The following is an 18,923-nucleotide window of genomic DNA, read 5'->3' as shown; positions in this document are numbered from 1 at the left end:
ATGTACAGGATCCATAATTGGTCACAGAACATGTGCTGCAGGCACACAGTGGGCACCAGAAAGCAAACAGAGTGTACACGTGGATACCCAAGGGTGGTTGTACATGTAGTGCATCATAGTGGGAGTTTGTGGGTCAGTAAGGACATGCACTCAACATATGCATGTGCAATCAAGTGACCATCAGTGTCCTCTACACATCACATGTGAACATTCACCATGTGCACACCCCAGAATGTCAAACCACAACTATCACCTCACACCTGAAAGGTAAACACAAGACATGAACAGGCATTGATCAGCAGAACACATCATGTACATAGGATACCACAATTACAATGTCAGGGTTCCCATCACACTGCAGGGCAAGGCAACTAACAACAACAAAACACCCCCCCTCCCTCACAAATCACCATGACCCACTGAACAACTGCACCTGGGTCATGGAGCCTTCAACCCTCAATTTCACCTGGCCACAGGATCACCCTTCCCCTTCGTAACCATCTCCCACCTTGTGTGTAAAAAGTTGCCTGCACCCTCAGAGTCCACGTTGATTTTGCAAAAACACAAAATCCAAGGCAGAAAAATTAACCAGAACAGCCTCCAGTAGATGACTTGAAGTAGCAGTACCTCACAAAGGCCAAGTACTACCACAATGATGTAACAACCAAGGTAGCACAGTAAAACAATGTCACAACAGGATGTGAACCATGTGTGGTACATAACATAGAATGATACACCACGAACGGATGTGTACTGTCACAGCTCCCGTGTACAGGCGCAGGAGTGGCACGAACCAACCACCCTCACCGTGGCCCGGGTGCCTGCAAGGTCAAACTCACACAGGCCTCTGAGACCCTGGTGGGGAAGGAGGGTCAGGGATATGCAGTCGGGACAGGCATTGGCACACTGGATAACTGGAATGAGTGGCAGGAGAGGGGAGGAGGAATGACACGTGAAAGTAGGGAATGCACGAAAATGTACTACCTGCATGAACACATACACAATCCTAAAAAACTTGTACATCATTGACAGGGCCTTCCGGAGTCCAGGCTTAGGAGTGTCACGAACCAACCACCCCCTCTAGGGTTTCGGCGCCTGCAAGCTTGGGGCTTACACAGGCATCCTCAATCCCAGCAGGAAAAGTGGATTAGGAAACGTTGGTTGGATAGGTACGGGAAGCAGGAACACCGGGTAGAGGGTACAGGGTTTAGAATTGGATAGGACTCGGGGTGATTAGGGAAAAAAAAACATACCAAATTGAATTACACATTCATCCATGCATTAGTGCACCCCCCAGCAAGCCTATGCAGAGCAGTTTGAAAGAAAAACAACAGGACACTTAGCTCTGGTTTTGAGTGCTGGCCTCCTGCCTGCGCAATCTCAGGTCCGGTTGCAGGAGCACTTCAATGCTGCAAAGAGAGCCACAGTTAATAATCTGTGCGTGCCCCTAACACACAAACACACCACCAAATATGCCCCATAGCAACAAACTACAAACAGACAATCTGGTGTGGATGCTTCATACCCATATGTAACATTACCCCTGTGATGGGTCATACACAGTCAATGCAGTAAGTCAGCCGCCGGTGGGTGCGTGGCAAATGGAACACCAATGTGTCACAATTCACACAACATGCAATGTTCCCTGGGTAAGCAGACAGACGCATATAGCAAGGTATGACTTCAGAACAAGTCGTGTTCCACCAAGACCGAAACAAAGTAGGCATTGCATGTTTCAAAATGTACATGGAAATGAAATGCGCTGCACCCAAGTCTGTCCCTTGCTGTATGTCCCTGTGAGCTGCTCCTTTCCATGTCTCTGAAGGCTACATGGGTCATACAAGTGCCTCAATGGCCCATTGTGGACCAGAGGGTATGTGCCACTGCCCCTGCAGGTGCCCCAGACAAACTTACAATCAACAGCCATCAGTCCACCAACACATCTGAGCTGTATTGTGTGCCTCAACACCAATATTCGTCCAAGCTCACCCTCAGTGCTGCTACTAAGCCTGCATGTGCAACTGGCCTGGTGGAAGCTTTGCTGTGTTGTGGCCCCCCTGTGCTGCTCACCTTGCCTGGAGTTCCTAGGAACACGTCAGCAGTTCTAGGATGTATGTCTGCAATCCCTGTTCCTCTGCTTGCGCACACATGTGCATGTGGGCACCAACAAACGTATCCAGAATCCAGACGTCCAATTGGCCATGTCTGCTGGCAAAGGTGGTCTGGAGGCTCATCCCCCTGCAGAAAGGGCATGAAACACATGATTAATGCTTTAAAGTCATCTGTGTGTGTCTCTTCAAGCATCTCATTACTGGACCATGTCAGAGACGTACATCAGAAATCACACCATCAGTCCGTCTTTCACATCCAAAGTGTGGAACACACTATCTACGGCATGAATTGCAACAAGCACGTGTACAGTAAAGATAAGAAACATACTACACAATGCATAGCAATGAATGTACACATTAATCATGAAACAGCCCATTTAGCAAAAGCAGAACAGTGGTCAATAACACCGCAATCATCCCCACTAGGGGTGTTAACACAAGTTACACAGCACCAGACATGCCACAGATATGACAGTCCAAAGCCCTTGTGTAATAGGCTGTTACACCGAACCATCCTTGCGAGCCCATGGATAAGGGAGGCAGGAGTGGCATATGTGAGTCAAGGACCCCAAGCAGCAAACACATACACAAGACAAGCCTGAAGGGCCCAGCTGGAACAGACAGTGGATGGTTTCAAAAGCCACAAAGCACTGCACCGTCACATGAAAGCACAATAGACAAGCAATTTTAAACTATATTAACTAATTACACTAACTATGAAAAACCTACATTACCTAATTAAACTAACTATCAAACAGAAACTTAACTAACTAAACTAAAAGAAAAATCAAAAATGGCCACATACGACCCGGGGGGGAGGGGAGGCACCCAGGAGGGGGGAGATACAGGGTGCTGCTCAACACCCACATGCGATGATGCTGAGCCAAAAAAAAAACTCCATGGGCTCAACGCCTGCACAGCCCGACCTATGAGGGAGATAGATAGTCGTCCGAGTCTGGCTCATCCTGGAAAGGAGGACGTGGCACAGTAGCCTGGCCACGCCTAGCTGCAGCTTGCCCCTCGTCGGCAGCAAGTCTGCCGGACGGGTGAGCCTGGTTCAATGTGGCGATGACTTGTAGGTCTGCATGCAGAACCGCCCGTGATACACGTGCTTCCTCTTGCAAGGTAGCACGCGTAAAACACAGAGTTCCTCCTGCAAGGCCTGGCTGGACAACCGCTGCACCTCCCGGCAAGCCTGTAGCTCAGTCGAGATGATACGCTCAAGCTGTGCAAACCTCTCCTCTGACCACTCCCTCTGGGACATCAGAAGGACACCCAGAGTGGATCTGAGGGAAGCATACTCCTCCCTCAGGGCCTCCGTGTGTGCCTCTGCGTGAGCAGCAATTGCTTGACGCACAGACGACATTTCAGCCTGGCGTGCCCTGTCTGAGGCCGCCATGCCCAGCCTGAGCGAGCGGGCCGTGGACCGTGCCGCCTGCTGCTGGAGAAGCACCTGCCTAGCAGGGGGGAGCACAGATCGGGCCACACGCACCATGCTCTCAGCGATGTTCTCCATTGCCTCCCCCTGCCGTTCTGAATTGGCAGTTATGTCTTGCTCCCACTCATTATACTGCGGTTGCGCGCGGCGACCGTGTTGCTGGGTTTGACCCCTGTGGGACCCAAGGACTGGGTGTCCTCACTGTGTTGGTACCGCCCGCGGCTGCTCGACCACAAGCCCCCGTCGACATGATGTCCCAGGCACATCAGTGACTGGTGTGGAGGGTGACCCTGCGTCCCGATCCACCATGGGCGGAGGAACCAAGACTGTCTGACCCCTCAGTGCAGGTGTCGCAGACAGAGGAGTGTCCACATCAGAATCACTCACCCCTGACACATGGACTTGATGCTCATCCAACTCGACATGGACGTCAGAGTCGTCATCAGGGCTGGACTCATAGGCAGTCAGAGACACGATGGACTGCAGCACTTGGGGGTTTTCGTGGCCTACCACCCCACGACCCCACTTGTGCCGGGTTGATGTAGTGGTTGTTAGGCGGAAACCTGTGCAGTTCCCTCTGGGACCACTGCAAAAGATTTAGGACTACAGGTGTTTGGCAGTAAACCCACTTAGTAGCAGTCTGTACCACACAGATTCACTTGGTAGCTGTGGCTGAGCAGTCAGACTTCCCTCAAGACGAGTTAGGCAGTATGTGGAGTATGCAATATAGGGCAATCTACACAGTAGAACAAGCAAACACGGAACAAGGCTTCGGTGTAAAGATATATAGTTATTTATTTATAAGAACACATCTATAGAAAACACTCTGGCACTCAATACGGCAAACGATTTCAATCACATATACGAAGAAAAAGATCAATCCACCTAACAATAGTTCGACAAGTCTAGGTTCACCGGCATCACTTATTTGCAGACAGAGGTGTCTGCTTTAACCTAGATGGCACTCTAGTATTCGTTAGGTCGGGAGAGAAAAATAAGGCAGGTTATGAAATCAACTCGGTACCAATACTTTACGGACAAATTCAAGGCAAGTAAGGCAGGGTCTACTGCAGATCACAAAGTTCAGAGGCCAGGCCCACTCGGAGAGAGGCAAAGCGATATGTCCCAAAAGTGTCTCATTGGAAATGCGCTTCAAGTCTTTATCGCAAATTGTTATGGAATGATTGGACCAGTTCAGAACAACACGTTAAAGAAAGCTTGGAGGCGACCCAATGGAAAGGCGAGGCTTAAGATACCTCACCTACCTATCCGGCAGACAGGGAAGCCAGGTGGACACGGTACCTCGTTTGTGGAGAGACAGCTCCGGCGGGGGCAGTTGTTCCTGGTGGTGGATGCACCTCGGGTCTTTGCCAAGAGTAGAGAGGATCTCGTCGTCGAAGAAAAGTGAAGTCCGGTGGACCACCAGGGAAGAGACCAGCCGCAGAGTGCTCCGTCACAAGGCACCACCTTTTGGTCGCGGTACGGGGGTAGTGGCTATCCGGTTGCCGAGGTGCTCTGCACGGGCAATTCGACCACTGCGTCCTGGAGTGAAGAAAAAGCAAAGGGGACTGGTTGTTCCCACCAGTCAGGGGAAGGGACTCTCCGGCAGGGAGATCTCCTCTGTCGTCGGGAAGTGGTGAGTCGGTTCCGCAGGGCTCCACCGGAGGTGTCGTCGTTGCAGGTCGGCTCAGCTTTACTCTCGTCGGATTCTTAGGTCCTGTGGTGACTTCTGAAGATCCAGTCCCAAAAGCCCTGCTTTTATGCAGCAAACCCCCATTCATTCAGCCTAGCTGTCAATCAAAACACGCTAAGTGGTGAGCGGGGTGGCTCACCACTTGGGCCAATCACACTAGAGTGCGACCGGAGCTGGCAAGGCAACTCGGTCCAGGGTGCCTAAACCCCCTCCCACACCCCTGTGGTAACCCAGACAGAAAGGCACCACTTAGGAGGGTCTCTGTACAGAAGCCCGCCAAAAGTGGAACAAAGGGCTCAAACTTTGGTTTAGGAGTCACAGAGACGAACACAGACGCCATTTTAAAAACCGAGTTCTGGCAGAAAATACCATCCGATAGACTTATTTAAGATAAGTAAATCGGTGGTATGTTAGAGATTAACGAGAGAAAAAGTATTAATCTCCAACAATGGGAAGAATCCCATAGGGTTATATTCGGGGTCGAATATAACAAGTAGTTTCCACTGCCACCAGCCAAAACTTGACGAGGGTGGACGGGACAGTGCCCCCTCGAATAACAGACCTAGGAGTAATCGAATTACCCCTACTAGTACGTTCACAATAAGATGGTGTGTATTAGTTCTGTTAGTAAATTTAGGTCTAGTAAAGCCAATGGTGACTTTACATGCCCGGGGAGACAGTAGTCAGTACCCGGGTATGGAGTCTATGATGGAGGTCTGCTAGGACGCCCCAGTGCTACGGCACGGAGGGTGCGTTGTAACACATATAGCAAAACATATGAGACCCTATGGAGTAAAAGACCCCATAGCCCATAGAACACATTGGGCCTCATTACGACCCAGGCGGTAAGTTACCGCCTGGGCCGTGACTTTACCACCATGGCGTAAACTACGTTTACGCCATGGTGGTTGGTGGACTTACCGCCCCATTCCGACCTTGGCGGGGCGGTAAGTCCCCAATCCCCATTTACCCTTCCCCATTCCCATTTTTTGCCCCATAGGGCATAATGGGAGTGGGGAAGGCTTTAATTACGCCACCGTAAATTACGGTGGCGTAATTAACTCCATGGTCCCTTAGCGCCATGGATTTTAACACCTGCTAAAAGCAGGTGTAAAATCCGCCATGGCGCTAAGGGACCTCGTACTCAGGCGGTAAGGGTCGGCGCTGTTTACGCTGCCGTAAACCCCTTACCGCCTGGGTCGTAATGAGGCCCATTGACATTCAAAGGAATTACACACATTCATGTCCAAGAGTGGGAGAAAAAGAGTCCTACTCTTGGCAGGATGGAAAAAATCAAACTCCAGAAATCCAGCAAAGCTGCTGGGGGACTCACTAGGTTAGGAAATTCAGCCTAAACAGAGAATTCTCCCTAACAGTGGTAACAACCCTGTGTCTGCCATGACAACACCATCCTCCGCCTCCATTGCGTCATCACCTGAAAAATAGAAAGAAAAAAGGTCACTACACATGTCAGAAGCACACAACACACACACACCGACAACAAACACATCGGGCAGACGTGTGACACACAAAATAGAACCTGGCATGCATGCTGGGTCAACTTTGAATTGCTTCTGTGATCAGACCTGTTGAAAGGTGGCAGTTTGCATAGAAGTGGATCTATGCAGTGCAGCAAATGTGTATGTCACTCACTACCTACATGTACAAGACTCACAACCGGGGTGTTGTTGGGTGCATCTGCCCCTGCACTTGCCAACACCCGGATGACATAACTACCCCAGGGACACGTGTCTTCACGTGTCTTTGTCAGAGCAGCCCTGCGTGCCCCTATGGTTTCCCTCCTGGCCTGTTGGAAATCTACCAAGGGCTCCTCAAGTGCCAACGCAGCCTGCACTGGCAGACCCTGAGCCTGGGTGGCTGTGTCCACAGCTGCACCTGCAGCTACCACTACCCTTGGGCCCATGGCAGTCGATGGAACGGCCTGCCGGGTCACACAGGCGCCAGTACCAGATGCAGAAGCTGCATCCCCCGGAACCACAGGGGGTGGTGGCATTACTGCACCAACACATGGCACAACATTGTGCTCAAGTGGCGCACCCCTGCCTCTTCCCCCTCTGTGGCCGCCCTGGACACCCTGGAGTCCCCCTACTCCCTGCTCACCAGGGCCACGTCCCCGACCACGCCCGCCACGAGGAGTATGCCCAGCTGAGGCACCCCTCACCTTTGGTGGCCTCCCAACCATGACACAGATGTAGTAGTGCCGGCACAGATGGAGTAGTGCCAATGGGAGGTGTACACCACAATTGACCTGGGCAATTGGGGTGAAGGGGGTGGGAAGCAAGATGTTAACAGCCCCCCTGCACCTGCAAGGCCGATGTGACCCCGGTGATGTAGTGACGGGTCACGCAATGCTCAGGCAATGCTCAGGCACCCTAAAACTGCAGTAAAACCGTGCACGCAACCCTGCAGCCTACGTGGGTGGAATCAACCTCCCGCAGTACGCGGTGGCACCCAGTAACACGAATAACGTGTATGTGTGGGACACGCAGGCTACTATGACCTCGAAAATGGGTGCGATACACAGGGGCACCCGCAGTGGGAAAAATAGCGTGTGCGACTCACCGTCTGACTAGCGCGATGCAGAAAAACACGCGTAGCCAATACCCCGCCAAAAGAAGAGATACGTCCTTGATATCTGTGAAGTTGTGATGGCGCGCGAAACAACAGGAAGCAGCAACACACGTCAGTCTCCACGAAAGGCACGTACAGCGAACTGCTGCCCCCGCTCACCTTTAACCCATGCTGAGGGAAACGCCCGTGTGCGTCACGTCACTTACGCGCATGGGCCCTTTCCTCGGATTACAAGCATTCCCACGTGGACGTGCAGTTTTTCACGTGCACTGAAACGCACGCGCACGCCCGCTCGCGTCACATCACAGAGGCGCTTATGCGCTAAGAGCCTTTCCTCGAATTACAGGCTGACGTGCAATTTTTTCACGTGCCAAATCACTCTGTATCAAGCTGGCTACGCGAAAACACACGGAAGACCATGCTCCTGCCCAAAAGGCCGAATCACTGCCCCCCATAGCCCCGAGCATGCTCCCATCTGCCATCTGCTGCTGCCTGACTGCCTGCTGCCCTCGTGCCCTGCCATTTGGTGCCTGCACATCAGCCATCTGCAGGGTTCCAGTTGTGGTGCCTACCCCTTTTGGAACTGACAAATCTCGACTGGCATACCATCGCTCCACAGCCCAGCCCCTGGACCCAGTTGCCCACCCACACCTGCCTCGGGGGTTGCCATGTCGGGGCAAACACCATCTGAGACCACTGGCGACCACCAGCCTGAGGGGCAGAGGGCCACCAGCTTCAGTCAGAAGGAAGTTGGTGTCCTGGTGGAGCTTGTCCTGGGGCATTATGATGCCCTCTTCGGATCTTCACGCGCCGACAAGGAAGGACGGGACAGGATCTGGGACGACTTTGTGGTTGCCATCAACGCGGAGGGGGTGGCAACCCGCAACATCAAGCAAGTCAAGAAGCGCTGGGAGGACTTGAGGTCCAGGACCCTCATAAAGGCCCGGCGCCTCGTGGAGGGGGGCCGGAGCAGCATGTGTACCATAAAGATGAGGGTCCTGGAACGCGTACGCCCAGCGCTCCATGCCCAGATCCTTGAGAGGCAGACCCGTCTGAAGTCGAGCGGTAAGTGGCCAAGCATTGCTGTGTGAGACAGGGCATGTTGCAGTGTGCTGGTTGTCTGATACTTGCCTGTATGTGTGACATAAGCCATGTACGCATGTGTGTGTGCAGGGACATCATGGTCATGCATGTGAGACCAGTAATGTGTGAAGCACACGGTTGGTGTATGTGTTTAAATGCAACATGGGGAGCCCTATGCGGAATGGACACATGAGAACATGCCAGTCTCTGTTCCTGGATATGGGTGGGGGTGAGGGATGGGTGCTGATGCCATGTACATGTATGGTGTCCATGTCTGTGTGTCTGACCTGCATGTCTGTGACTTGTGAATGCCATGGATGCATGACACATGTCTGTGACAATGTTCAGAAAAACTGATGCAGCCTAGTTATCCTTGCATCCACTGTGTCTGGGGTGTACAAGTCCAGATGGATGAAACTATGGTGAAGTGTGTGCATGTGATAGGCATGACCCATGATGCATGTGAGTTCCAAAACAACATTGTATGTTTCAAGAGTCCCTTGGACATGTATGCTAATGTCCATAGCATGCGCCATGCCTGTTACTGCATGTGTTTTGCCTGCACTGACCCATGTGTTGTGGAGGGACATGATGGAAGTGATCTTTGACAGTGCCACTCATCTGCTATTGCTTCCTGTCTAGGGGACCATTCTACAGTACCCTGATGCTTGTGTTCTATGTCTCCCTCTACACAGCGCCAAGTGAAGAAGAGGGCAGAGACGGTGCTGTGGAGCAAAGCGGCGGGGATGCCCCCACGGCTGCAACGGAAGGGGTGGGTGAGCCGCCACAGGGGCTTGCAACGGCGGAAGACGGGGTGGAGCCATCCAGGTTGGTGGTTTCCACAGAGCAGGAGGAGGCCGCTACTGAGCCGCACATGGGGCCTGGTGGGGGCATCCCTGCTGGTGCAAGTGGTGCAGTCCAGGGGCAGGGGCAGGAGGCAGCACAGGTCGCCGTGGAGGGGCCTGTGCATGTCACTGTCCTTGACACTGTGACCGCACCACCATGCACCAGCAGGGATGCCCAATCCCAGGCGCGTCCGCAGGTAGGGGGGATGTCCATGTCATCTGACTCCCCTCCACCTGCGGTCGAGGGGACCCCTGGCCGTATGGAGAAGGTCCTGATTGGTGTTGCGTTGCGCACGGGTGTCATTCGTGATGACGTGCGTGCTTCCTGGGTGGAGCACGCACGTCATCACGAAGAGTACCGTGCCAACGTGGCCCAGTTGGGAGCGGCCGTGGTCGGGGGTTTCGTACATGTGTCAGCCACTCTGGCGACCCTCTCCTCCTCTGTGGAGGCTATGCGCCAGTCGTTCTCCATGCCGTCTTCCGGCCCAATGCCACCAGGGCCCCCTGTGGACCTGCCCCGACCAACGCAGCCAACTCAGTGGGGATCCCATCCATGCCACAGTCGGGAGTCGAGGTCCAGCAGGGGTGGACACACCAGCAACTGGACCCCAACAGATGGAGGATGTGACTGCATCATCGGACAGGGCACGTGCACGACGGCGTCGGTGGATTCCATCAGCCTGGATGCCGTCGTGCTGGCACAGGCAGTTGCGTCGGAGGCAGCGGCAGGCTCGACGTGGGGGGCATCATGGCTCGGGGCCATCAACATCAGGGGGGCAGGCATCGGCCGGAGGGCAGGAGAACCCTGGAATGGGAGTGTCTTCCGTGTGGGAGCGGTTGGGCCAGCAGATAGGTGCGGAGCGGCGGCGGGCAGAGGAGGAACAGCTCACAATGGTCAGGGCGGAGAACTCCATGCGGAGGGTGCTGAGGCGGGCTGAGTGCCTTGAGGGTATTCGCAGGGAGTTGGAGCTGGACACTGCATTATCCCTGCGAGACCTCGGGGCCAGGGAACATGCCCACCTCCAAGCCATTGAACAGGAGTTCGATGATGCCCTGGCCCATGACATCAACCAGTGAGCCGTCGGACTAGCCCGCTGCACTTGTAAATAGTTATGTAGTTCGTGTTAGGTTTCCTTTGCTTTTTTATTTATTTTGGACCTTTTGGACAATGGACCACATTTTTGTATATAGTTTTTTTATTAGGTAGTATTTTTAGATAGGTTTCATTTCTTCAGTTGGGATCATGGACCCTGAATTGTTTATCTGTATAGAGTTGACTGTTGGATTATACTTTTTTTTGGATTTACCCATGGAGCAATGGTTTTCCGTTTTGTTTTTCCCTTGGATTTACTTTTTTGAACTGTGACTTTGGACACCTTTCCTTTGGATTATGATTTGTTGTTTTTCATTATTTTACAGACATGCTGCTTTTCGTTTTTAATTCCCATTGTCGTTTGTTTATTTTTAATTCCATTTATGTTGCTTTTAATACATTTTTGTCATCAAACTTCAATGTGTAGTATCATCTCATTGGTTTCATGCATCTCATGATATGGGTTTTGACATTCACTTACACATATTGTGTGTATGTGAGGGACATGTGTTCATTTACATACTTGCCATTGGGGTTGTATCATGTAATTGGCATTTCTAAGTGGGTGGATGCAATACCTGGGTGGGTGTTGGGCATGTGGAGGCTGAAAACAGTATATGGTGGAAGGCACAACAATATTAAAAGTATATAAATTCAGGTCATTTCGCTAGGATATGATCATTTGAACTCAGGTAGTTCATAATACAGTTTCAGGTGCAGCAGGGAGATTCTCGAGGCCATCGAGATCCTAAAATATGAAACACCAAACACACACCAGCTGTTGCCAGCTGATAACCCTATGCTGCACTCCTGATGGGGAGACAAGTCCCCAAGGTTATTTTCAGTATCACATGAACCCAATCCGACTCCAACAAGGAGAAGTCTTAAGTCACGAGAGACCACACTGTCAATTAAATTACAATGCAAGAAAGCCTTCACTGTACTCAAAAATTATTGATATGCTAAACAAGATATAAATAGCATCTGTCTCTCTGCTTGTCTACATAGAAGCACCACCAAGCTGAGACAAAGCAGTTTTAGACAGATAAAGTATTTTTATGTATATAGGCAAATACATTTTACAAAAGGTGCGTTCCAATGTTACATCCACACTATTAACTCATAACGTGGTAATCATTAGAAACAAAAGTAGTTATACATTTAAACAACGACAATATTCTGAGCTGAATCACAGTCCTCAAAAACATACAAATGTTCTCAAAATGTTATTCGTGAAGTAACACATTTAAATATCGAATTATTTAACACAATTGTCCATCTGGGCAGTACACTTCTTTCTGCTCAGAATCTCCTAAACACAACCATGTGTACCGACGCGTTTCGGATTACGCAACAATCCTTCTTCAGGGTAGGATGTGTGAAAGTTTCAAAGGTTGTTCATTAATTCCTACAAAAGGGAAGGACAACCTAATTAGACTTTTATGTCAGACGTGAGATTTCATAGGTCACTCTCAATGAAAAAGTAAAACTAACCTCATTCCAGTGTACGTATCAACAACCGGGAATAATCTGTATGATAAAAATGTACAGAAGTGGATTGTAGAGATTTTTACTCAAACATGATTCAATTTTTAGACTAATATTGTTGGAATTAGGTGTACTCACTCGGAAGGAAGACCAGTGCCTTTCCCCGGGTGAACACGATGGTGAAGGGCTGGGGTTTCCAGTGGGTGGTGGCTGAAGGCAAAAAGAGATCGACTGAGTACTTGAATATATGTTTAAATTTAATTTACTTATAACACTCTCAAGCTTGTAAAAAATGAAGTAATCACATGCTCAATTTACTGAGGTATACTTGTTACGGTCACACATTTCAAAAATGTTCTCTTGATGTTCATTAATACATCCGACCGCCAAAATGTGCATACAACGTAGTGCAGCTCATATCTGGCTTTGTTGACTATAATCATCCCCAACAAATAAACTGAGATACTGTCCATACCCCCTAAGGGATATAGTGCCCGTGTTAGTTAATGCTTAACATTAACTGAAAGACTCTCTCAGGCTCTCATGTGCTGATATAACACGCTCACCAGTTGGAAAAATGTGCCTGGGCATGTTAAGTATGCAACATGCCCTCTCTAATAGTATACTGCCAAAAGTGTATCGGGTGCCCGTCAACCAATACACAGAACTATTACCGCTCTGGGTGTCTCGTTAAGAACACTCACCATAAACAATGCACAACTCCCAGTACAACCGCACAGCTCGTCGCCAAGACGAACTGCTCGGGAGTATTCTGTTTATGTGGTCGTCATGGAGGCGATGCGCTTGCGCGTTTCGACTCCAGACGTCCATCTTGGTATGGGACTCGGCGACCGCAGTCCACGACTCGCGGTACGTTGATCTCATTCTCTTTTGTTCACGGTACAGCTGGTACCAAAAGGGCATACGCTAGGTAAGTCACAGTGCCACTATTCAAAAAAATGTTAATAAGGGCAAAATACACCCTGACCAGTTCCATATTAATTGAGAATGTGGAGACGGCAGAAAAGTCATAAGGAAGGATAAAATGTGTCAGAAACGGGGGAAGAACGAGGGAGGGGGGGCATCCGGGCAAATACCCAATGGTGCCACCACCTATCAATGATCTTATAGCTGAGATAGCTGTGAGTAAATTACTTCATGGCGGGAGAAGGGGCGAACCGCAGTAAAATACTGCTCCAAGCCCCTAGCTCCCGCAAGCTTATTAGGGTGACCCATGGGAGAACGTGTACTCCCATGGGTCACCATTAACTAACACGAGCGCCGTATCCCTTAGGGGGTATGGACAGTATCTCAGTTTATTTGTTGGGGATGATTATAGTCAACAAAGCCATATATGAGCTGCACTACGTTGTATGCACATTTTGGCGGTCGGATGTATTAATGAACATCAAGAGAACATTTTTGAAATGTGTGACCGTAACGAGTATACCTCAGTTAACTGAGCATGTGAGTACTTCATTTTTTACAAGCTTGAGAGTGTTATAAGTAAATTAAATTTAAACACATATTCAAGTACTCAGTCAATCTCTTTTTGCCTTCAGCCACCACCCACTGGAAAACCCAGCCCTTCACCATCGTGTTCACCCGGGGAGAGGCACTGGTCTTCCTTCCGAATGAGTACACCAAATTCCAACAGTATTAGTCTAAAAATTGAATCATGTTTGAGTACAAATCTCTACAATCCACTTCTGTACATTTTTATCATAAAGATTGATCCCGGTTGTTGATACGTACACTGGAATGAGGTTAGTTTAACTTTTTCATTGAGAGTGACCTATGAAATCTCACGTCTGACATAAAAGTCTAATTAGGTTGTCCTTCCCTTTTGTAGGAATTAATGAACAAGTTTTGAAACTTTAATACATCCTACCCTGAAGAAGGATTGTTGCATAATCCGAAATGCGTCGGTACACATGGTTGTGTTTAGGAGATTCTGAGTAGAAAGAAGTTTACTGCCCAGATGGACAATTGTGTTAAATAATTCAATATTTAAATGTGTTACTTCACGAATAACGTTTTGAGAACATTTGTATGTTTTTGAGGACTGTGATTCAGCTCAGAATATTGTTGTTGTTTAAATGTATAACTACTTTTGTTTCTAATGATTACCACGCTATGAGTTAATAGTGTGGATGTAACATTGGAACGCACCTTTTGTGAAATTTATTTGCCTATATACATAAAAATACTTTATCTGTCTAAAACTGTTTTGTCTCAGCTTGGTGGTGCTTCTCTGTAGACAAGCAGAGATGCTATCTATATCTTGTTTAGCATATAAATATTTTTTGAGTACAGTGAAGGCTTTCTTGCATTGTAATTTAATTGACAGTGTGGTCTCTCGTAACTTAAGACTTCTCCTTGTTGGAGTCGGATTGGGTTCACGTGATACTGAAAATAACCTTGGGGACTTGTCTCCCCATCAGGAGTGCAGCATAGGGTTATCAGCTGGCAACAGCTGGTGTGTGTTTGGTGTGGCATGTGGAGGCTTCCCATAAGGGCCAGGATCTAGATTGTGATGACGTGTTGGCTGGGGGACATGTGTCGGGGCCTGCTGGCAGGTGCCCAGCACTGCTGGGGGGTGGGGGTGCAGGGGGACATGAGTGGGGGCCTGCGGGCAGGTGCCCCGCACTGCTGGGGGGTGGGAGGTGCAGGGGGACAGGAGTGGGACATGAATGGGGGCCTGCGGGCAGGTGCCCTGCACTGCTGGGGGGTGGGGATGCAGGGGGACATGAGTGGGACATGAGTGGGGGCCTGCAGGCAGGTGCCCCGCACTGCTGTGGTGTGGGGGTGCAAGAGGACATGAGGGGGGGCCTGCGGGCATGTGCCCTGCACTGCTGGGGGGTGGGGGTGCAGGTAGATATGAGTGGGACATGAGTGGGGGCCTGCGGGCAGGTGCCCCGCACTGCTGGGGGGTGGGGGTGCAGGGGGACATGAGTGGGACATGAGTGGGGGCCTGCTGGCAGGTGCCTCGCAATGCTGGGCGGTGGGGGTGCAAGGGGACATGAGTGGGACATGAGAGGGGGCCTGCTGGCAGGTGCCCCGCACTGTTGGGGGGTGGGGGTGCAAGGGGACATGGGTTGGTGATCAGTAGTGCAAGTAGACATGTGCCTTTGCTGGGGGGCATGCCCATGTTGGGTGGGCTGCCTGCGGGACATGACCAGGGGTGCAGGGTAGTCCCCTGTGGTGTGGGCTGCCTGCAGAGGCCGTGGAGGGTGTACAGGGAACACCTGGGAGAACCCACACTGCCAAATCACGTTTAGGACTCCCCGGCACCCCTGAAATACACGTACCCTGCTGAAATTGCGTGTGAAACTTCCTGCGCACCCCTGAAATACACGTACCCTGCTGAAATCTTGTGTGAAACTTCCCACGCATCCCAGTAATACACGTACCCCGCTCGCACAGGGCCAATCGCGTGTGAAACTTCCCGCAAACCCCAGTAATACACGTATCCTGCTGAAATTGCGTGTGAAACTTCCCGTGCACCCCAGTAATACACGTACCCCGCTCGCACAGGGCTAATCGCGTGTGAAACTTCCCGCGATCCCCAGTAATACACGTACCCTGCTGAAATTGCGTGTGAAACTTCCCGCGCACCCCAGTAATACACGTACCCCGCTCGCACAGGGCCAATCGCGTGTGAAACTTCCCGCGAACCCCAGTAATACACGTTCCCCGCTTGCCGTGCTGGTACAGGGTTAGCGCAGCCCTTTACGCTGGATTGGGGATTTTGATGGCTTTTCCCTGCACGAGGGGCGTTCTTGGGGGCGTAACTGGCGCTGCTGCAGGATCGCTGCGCCACTATGCGCCACGGCTGGTTTTGGTAGCTGAAATCCATGAATACGCTGTGCGCGGAAATGGATTTTAGCGCAGGCGGCTGGAGCAGAGATTTGCACGTGCACACTGTGCGCCAGCCGCGTGCGCCACTTGTGCGCTAAATTCTATGAATTACCCCCTTAGTTCTAAATCTTACCAACAGAACTATCACAGAGGATGAAAGACGACTACTTAATAAAGGACTATCCTTTGCACCATCATGTTATCTTAAAGAGGTGGAGATACATATAGATTTGTACAAATTCATACGGAAGCTTAAATTAAAAAATGATTTTTGTGACCAAAGCACCAAGTGACTATGTAACCAAGGAAACACCAATACCCATCAGTCAACTGTCAATTCAGGACACTGAAGATACTTATCTAGTTCATTCATTGGTAGAAAATGAAGAATTTGAAGTCAGAAATCTATTGGAAGAATTGGGAATTAAACCAGACTTACATCAAATGAACTTAAAACTAAATCAAAATTTGTACCACAATTACCAACTGATAATGTGATAGATACTTTCTACAAAGCTTTTTCACAGGAATTCTATGAGAAAACTGGACATAAGACCAAACATGCAATGAGATCAACAAACAGTAAGGATAACCTCGCATTTGGAGAAAAGAAAGCCCTGAAGGCATTATCAATGGACACAACAGTAGTGATTAAAGAAGTGGATAAAGGGGTGAATATTGTTGTTATGAATAGGGAAGATTATCTTACAATGGCATCAAACCATCTCTCCATCCCTGGCTGCTACAAACTGTGAAGTGACAATTTCAAACAAGAGACATTAAAGCAGGTTGAGGAAACTATCATGAATTGGCACCGAAAAGGTGGGATTACGGATGATGAACGTACATATTTATTAGTGAAATAACCAGTTACACCAGCAATGTATTTCTTGCCCAAAATACATAAAGCCTATAATACCATACCGGAAGGTCACCCAATCATGAGTGGGATTGGTTGGGTGACAGAAAATGTGTCGGAATACCTGGATAGTATTCTTAAACCAAGGGCAGCCTACTCAAATCATACTTGCGGGACTCAACAAGTCTTATCCATAAATTAAAAACAACTATGTGGCAATACACCTTTATTTTAGCCACCTTAGACGTCAAGGCCCTATACACGTCTATCCAACATAAATCGGCAATTGCCACAATTGATTACACCTTCATTAATGATTCTGCCTCATACTTCCACCAAATACAAATGTTAAAGGAAATGCTACAATTAACATTGGATTTCAATTTATTTATATTTGACAATCGTGCATACCAACAGACAAAAGGTGTCGCCATGGGCACAAAATATGCCCCGGCCCTGGTTAATCTTTTTATGGGCATGCTGGAAGACAATGTGGTTTACCAAGACCCAGACTTCAGAACCAAAGTAAAAATGTGGACACGGTATAAAGACAATGGGCTTCATTACACAGTATGCGCTATTAGCGCCATGGTTGCCGCCGGTATTTTACCGTGTCCGCCTTGGTGGATGGCGGAATTACCGGCCTACTCCAAGGTGAGCAGGGCCGGTAATTCCCCATTCACCAAGGCACTTCCCCATTCCCATTCTTGCCCCCATAGGGCTCAATGGGAATGGGGAAGGAGGTAATTAGGGTACCGCAAATTGCAGTACCGTAATTAGCACCAAGGTCCTTTTCGGGCCCGTTCCTTAACAGCTGGTAAAACCAGCCGTTGAGGTCGTGTCCGGCAAAGGGACCTCGTAGTAAGGCGTTAAGGGTTTACCGGTACCGGTGCCCTTACTGGTACCAGTAAACCCTTACCGCATTCCATGTAATGAGGCCCAATGTTTTTCTCATTTGGGAAGGCAACCCAGACGAATTTCAAGAATTCATAACAAGACTGAACAAGAATTGCTATGATGTTGAATTTGTAGAAGAATGCAATGCCAATCGGATACATTTTTTGGACCTTACAATTTACTCGCATGCCCAGAAACTTCAAATCTGGACCTTCAGGAAGCAGACTGAAGTAAATTCCATTTTCCATGCAAGGAGTTGTCATTATCAACCGACTATCAACAACATTCCATTAGGGGAATATACTTGAGCAAAAAGTAACTGTCAGGAACAGGATAAATTCAATGAGGAATGTGCATTATTACAAAACCGTTTAAAAAATAGAGGACATCCAATGAATTGTGTGAAGTCCGCATACTAGAAAATTAAACGACTTAAACAGCAAGATACTCTGCAAATCAAGCCGGAAACAACTTCAGATAAATCCATGGGGGTCTTTTTTATAACGCAATACAATAAAGATCATCAGAGAATCCTGAAAATATTGAAGAGACATTGGTATTTGCCCAAACTTGATGAACATATAAACAAAGTTATAGGGGACAAACCCCTGATGATTTTCAAAAGAGCAGAGACACTGAAAACAATCATAAGCCCATCACTACTACCTGACCTCAAAGATATGAGACATACAACTTGGCTTCAAAGGAATGACATTGGTTTCAGGAAGTGTGGCATGTGTTCTCAATGCAAATACGTGCATGACAAGACCAAAGAATTTAAGGATATCAATGGCAAAACTTTAAAAATCAAACAGGATATCAACTGTAAAACCAAATGTGTCATATGTGGTAATATCTGTGTATGTCATAAGGTGTACATAGGTAGTACTAAGAGAGAAGTAAGAATAAGGATACGTGAGCACCTAATGAAGATAAGATGTCAGGATCCTTCTTTGCCATTAG

This window comes from Ambystoma mexicanum, chromosome 5p (genome assembly GCF_040938575.1).
Source record: "Ambystoma mexicanum isolate Mex_15411 chromosome 5p, UKY_AmexF1_1, whole genome shotgun sequence".
Lineage (NCBI taxonomy): Eukaryota > Metazoa > Chordata > Amphibia > Caudata > Ambystomatidae > Ambystoma > Ambystoma mexicanum.
The sequence above is the reverse complement of the archived record's forward strand: the minus strand, read 5'-3'. Positions refer to the sequence as shown.